This window comes from Solanum tuberosum, unplaced genomic scaffold (assembly GCF_000226075.1).
Source record: "Solanum tuberosum cultivar DM 1-3 516 R44 unplaced genomic scaffold, SolTub_3.0 scf00234, whole genome shotgun sequence".
NCBI lineage: Eukaryota > Viridiplantae > Streptophyta > Magnoliopsida > Solanales > Solanaceae > Solanum > Solanum tuberosum.
The window spans coordinates 133042-139041 of NW_006239168.1; the positions used below are offsets into that span (position 1 = coordinate 133042).

Genomic DNA, 6000 nt, shown 5'->3' on the forward strand with positions numbered 1-6000 from the left:
TATTATTTTTTGTTTTAGTCTTGTTCTAAACTATCAAGTGCCTTGGTATTAGACTGCCACTTGGAATGGAATAATACTTATTTAAAATTTGTTTTTCTAAATTTATCATTATCTTTACTAATTATAATAATATTTTTGTAACGTCATGTGCTTATACTTTGAATATTATAAAACAAATAGTTTTTGCATATCGTTATCACGTTATCTATTATTTCAATTCTTTAATATTATTTATTAACTTTATATTATTGGTCAAATAAATTAATCAAAAAAATCTATATGTATGAAAGATTGGGGTTATTTAGTCTTTACCTTTCTGACAAAGCATTTTTGAAGATTTGACATCTTAAACCTCTTGTTGATATGAGCCTTGAATACATATGTGTAATCAAAAGAAAGTCGAGTATTTCATGATTTCACAATATACATATAATAATTGTTTCTTATTTTCATAAAAATAGAGTTTACATCTATTCTATTTCTACCCAAAATGCATTACATTAATTCTGTTACATCCCATAGTTTATCTTTTAACCTCTACCAAGATAACATAGAATCTTAGATAACTTCAACAAAAAATTGAGATCATTTGCATGTATTTTTTTAATTAACTAAAATCATATTTGCTAAATTTTTGTATTAGATTTGTGATCATACTAATTTATTTTATGCTAAGATTGTAAATCTATACAAAAAGAGACATGAATTAATAAAGTGACAAACTTGTTAAATTCTCAAAAAATAATTATGAATACATACCTCTTGTATTGCTTTTATACTCTAAGGATCTTCTAAACAATAGAATTTCACTTTTTGAATTCAACGACACAAGCATTAAAAATAATGTAGAGATTAGAATTTGAATTAAAGAATTTAAAAAATGAAATAAATAATAATGATTATATATATTAATCTCTTGGATCACCCATGCATTTGTTATACAGATAATATAATAAGAGTGTGTACCCTTCTTTATGTATAAATATGGCAAAAGCAAATGTCTAATTCTTGATATCCAAATTTTGTGTACCTACATAAATTTTGAAAAATAAATAAATTATAAGTCACTTAGTAGATGTTATGCCAAAAAAAGTTATTGCTTGTAGTGTTGTATACGGATTTTAAAAAAATATGTATTATCATTTTAATTTTTGAAAAACGGAGAGAATAAGATTAAACAAAAATATGATTAAGATACAATGAAAGTTTAAAGTGATATTAAATAATAATTTATTTTTCTAATTAAAGCTCTGAAAAAAAATTAATGGACAAAATTCAATTTAGATATAACTTCACATTTATATGCTTGCTACGACCATGTTGTACTAGATTTTTTGGCCATAGGTATTGCTGACTTGTTGTCAACCTTAATGACAGTAGATTCAATGTCATTTTACTCCAGATCACGTAGAATCTTTTTCTTAACCATAGAGCCTGATTAGTTGCACCAGCAGAAGATTGAGCTACCACCTCTTGTTTCTTTGAATTCCACGAGGACATGCCTGAACCAAGTGTAAAAGCATATCCAGAAGTGCAATTCATATCATCAACGCTTCCTGCCCAATCACTATCCCATCAGCTGCCCTAGCTTTTCCCTTTTAAACCAAATACCATAATCAACGTTCGTTTAGCAACACCAAGATGAACTTGACTTGGAGCTTGCATAAACCGCGAACATGAGATCGGGTCTTATTGCTGTCAAATACAACAAACTACCAATCAAACTTCTATAAACAATTTCTAAACTCCAGAAAGACATTCTTCTTTTTCTCAAGATTCTGAATCTGCTGCTAGCGCTCTTCACAGCCCGTCTTCTTCAGATTACTCACCCAGAATTACTCCAAGTATGTTCAAATTTCATTGCGCTCGTTAGAGCTGCATACATGATTTTAAATTTATGAGTTATCAATTTGTGGAACAGCGAGGATCCGTTTCTTTCATTCGGTTTAGATCCAGTAGTAGAAATATAAAATTAAATTATCTAAACTCGATACAATAATTGCAGGTCAGGATGATTCAGCTGTAATTATTCAGAAGAGGAAATTGGGGAAGAAGGCAAAAAGTTATGCATATAGAATTCGTGAGCATGGTACGTACTGCATCTAGTATTTACTTTCCATTTCAATTTGTTTGTTGTACTTTTTTTAAACTAAATTTTCCTTTTCTGCTTCTTTACATCAAAACAATTCGATTTTTTTTGTTACAGTGAAATTGGGTTCGAAGTTTTCAGAAACGGTGAAGGGGAAATTGAAGATAGTGAAAGAAGGAGGGAGAAGAAATATATTCAGGCAAATATATTTCTTCTCCCTATCGGAGCTTGCATAAACCGCGAACATGAGATCGGGTCTTGGGTACAATGGAATAAAGGTAGAGCACATAAAAGCTTTCATGTGGTTGGTTTAGAAATTGTTTTAACTTTTGTCTTCATTAGCCAAAATGTGCAGAATCTTTTGCGACTTGATTGATAGTTTTGGTTTTTCATTTCACCATGTAACTACTAATGTAAGGATTTGTGGCTGCATAGGATTGAGATCTTCTGACAACTCATTCTAATTATTTGCAGGTGGCCGGCCCTTCCTAGAGAAACAACTACAGGGACATGCTTCTTACAACATTATATTGAATCTATTCTTGCTTTACAAGAAGCCAGTTGCAGCCTTGCCGGAGGTTAGTGAAGCGCATGTTATGATTTTGTAATTATCCATCAGGGATGAAGATTACTATTCAACTGCTTCTTGTGTTATCCCAATTTTTCACTAAACCACTAGCCAAGTAAGGCAACAAATTATAGGTGGCAATCCCAAGCCCCGTGAGGTATATCTCCCTCAACTGTTATGTTAGAGGTTCAATAAGTAGGTTGGGAGGGATTGTTGAGCTAGGGGATCCAATCACAAGCTTAAGATTTATGATAATCCTTCCAAGAATAATTGGCCAGTGTTTCTATTTGTAGGTCAAGCCACTAAGGGCCGTGCTGAACTAACCCAAGCTCCTCTGAGTGGAAATATTTTCTGAATACTAGAGTTGATTCATAAATCTTTCAGGCCTTGAGTTTTTTCTTTTGAAAATTCTTGTCACACTGACTCAGCAATTATAATATAAGATGTGGATTTGTGATCCCTATCCTCCATTGAATTAAAATTCTGATATAGGACCATAGTATGAAAGCAAACATATTGTTGATCTGATTGGGGTTCAAAGTTGGCAGTGGCTGCATCTAGATGAGCTACTTCACTACAATTTTGTGTTTTGAATTTTGTAGACGTGGATTATGTGATGAATAAATGCTAGAAATAAAGTGTTATCCAGGAGTAGGAAGTCCCTAAACCAACTAAGGAAAGATAACAGTTGAACAATTAAAATAATTATTTTAAAAGCTGTAATCTCTAATAGAAAGCTGAAGGTCGTCATAGGGTTAATTATTGTAATTTTTGTCATAAAAAATTACAATAATTGACCCCTTCAGCTTTTGACTCAACTTTTTTCTTCTGAGGCTTGTCTGTCTGTAGACATGAAGAACCAATTAGGAGTTGAACTGTCGAAGAAGTGAAACAATTTAGACAGGTTCTAATGTTCTTTTGTGCTTAGGTCTTCTAATGTGTATGTTAACATTTATTTTGGAGTCTTTTCTGTTTCATCTGTGATATTCTTCAGGAATAATTCTCTTAGTTTCAGGTTCTAATGTTCTTTTGTGCTTAGGTTAGTGTAGGAGTACCATTTGAGAAAGTTCATGTGGCGTTTGTGCTTCTATCTGACAATAATATCAATTGAAAAATCCTTTCTAAGGTATATAATATTGTTATCTTTCATACTTGATACTAAGCAAATGAAATTGCAGGCATTTTCTGCGATCACAGATGGAGTAAAAGTCGTACTTGTTATTCTGTATATTATCTATTTCTATGGTCTGATCTTTACGTATACTTGCAGTTCGGATACATTGTACTGACTACCTCAGCTGGAATCATGGACCATGAAGAGGCTAGGAGAAAGAATGTTGGTGGAAAAGTTCTTGGTTTCGTCATGTTGACAAGGATGAAAACTTTGGTTTTGCTGTTTGTTGGCTCGTTGTAACCGACCTTTTTCTGTTTTTACTTGTTACCATCAAATTTATTGAAAATTTTGAGACAATTATCAGATTTTGTTGAAAAAATTGTTGGTGCTTATTGCATGTTGAGATAATTGACATCTAAAGTTTGTAGTAGATGTACATGTTTGTGTATAAACGGCAAGAGAAAAGGTCTCTTTTCTTCTAGTCTTGTTAGCTTCTAGAGTGCAAGCATACATGTTAAATTTCTAGTAAACCAAGAAGGTTGGATAGTGAGTTTGTGCTTATAATCCCATATTGTGTTCAAGTATAATATTTGCGTAAACAGTGAATCCGATCAACTATTTGGTGTTTTGGGCTAAAATCATCCCTGAAGTATAGCCCAAACTTAGGATAAGGTATTATTGTGAACAAAAACATCCTTTAACTATCCTAAACTTTGCGGCAAACATCCTTTTGTTAAAAAACTAACAGCTGAAATAAAAATCATATGTAAAGCACATGAATTCCCCCAAATCTCCATATTTAGTGGATTGATCATCTTCATCCTCCAGGAACGATAATGCACAATAGTTCGACTTTATTTATGCTTTCGGGCAGAAAAATAATTAGTTCCAAGCGAAAGAGTTTTGTACTTTATGAAAGGTTAGGATGCTAGTTTTTATTCTTGTCTGTCTTTATGGTCTTGAAAGAAGTATTGTATTTATAAAGGGCAAATAGAAATAACCATGTTCAAGATCTGCTATGGCAATGTAAATTGCCCTCTACTTATTTGATAAGAGGTCTGAAAGAGATTGCAGGCATATTGCATATAAATTTCCAAGTCTCATTGCCATCTAATTGAGAGAAAATCAATTCGACCGAATATAGGGATTTGGGAAAATCACATGCTTGACACATATTTTTATTTCACCTGTTAGTTTTTTAACAAAAGTTAACATAAGGATGTTTATTGCAACGTTTAGAATAGTTAAAGGATGCTTTTTGTTTACAATTATACCACAAGGATGTACCATAAATTTGGGCTATACTTGAAGTATGATTTTAGCCTAAAACGTAAAGATCACATCACAAAATTGACACAATGAAAGAGAATTTTCCTAGAGGTATTTGATTATTAGGTCTGTTGACACCCAATTTTAGACCTCCACAATATAAATCAATCATCGCGCTTCTTCAATTTCAAACGATTTAAAATAATTAGTTTTATAAAATTTCAAAAAAATAAAATAATATAGTTTGTAAGTTATTTTAAATATATTTGTCACTTTTTTTTATAAATTTTTAAATAAAATATATGTTTTTGCATAATTTCGTATATAATTAGTACATTTTTGTGAATATTCGGAAATATTCTCAAAAAAAGATTTTAGTTTTAATTAAATATTTGGTTAATTAGTTTAGTTATATAATAGTTTATAATTAAGATAATTATTTTATTTCGTTGACATTAAGAAGCTCATTAATTAATTTATATTAATTCGTTTTATTTAGTTTTTAGCCGAATCACCAATTAAACTCATATGGCTAATTGGCCAAGTTTGCAATCCATTTGGTTATTTTCCCAATACTTTGCTCCTTGATTTGGCCCAAATTCCACTCCATTCTCAAGACCCGTCAGCAATACCAAAAAGTGACCCAACATCTTTCAATTTTCCAGCCCAATTAGTTTCATACCCAAAAGCCCAATTTTTCAGCAACATTACATACAGCAATATCCAATACTAATTCAACCCAACTTCTTTGAGAAGAAACCGGTACGTGACCCATCTGCAAACCCATAACCCTAGCAACCTAATCGATCACATCGTTGTTCCCTTTTCCCCCCTTTTAGGGATTTTCAAATCTCTTCCACTATTTGGCTTTAAAAAGAAGAAAGAAATTGTAAAGATTTTGTTTTATATTATGCCATTGTTTAACTCTACCATTATAATGTGACGATTTAACTCAGTGCT

At 31.5% G+C, this 6000-nt stretch overlaps 1 long non-coding RNA gene across 1 annotated transcript; it reads left to right on the forward strand.

Annotated features, from left to right (window-relative positions):
* The first annotated feature begins 1622 nt into the window (after positions 1 to 1622).
* Positions 1623 to 2671, forward strand: LOC102598310 (uncharacterized). Its single transcript, XR_368107.2, has 4 exons — positions 1623 to 1844; positions 2006 to 2089; positions 2207 to 2367; positions 2564 to 2671. It is a non-coding gene; the product is annotated as an uncharacterized lncRNA (long non-coding RNA).
* The last annotated feature ends 3329 nt before the right edge of the window (positions 2672 to 6000 follow it).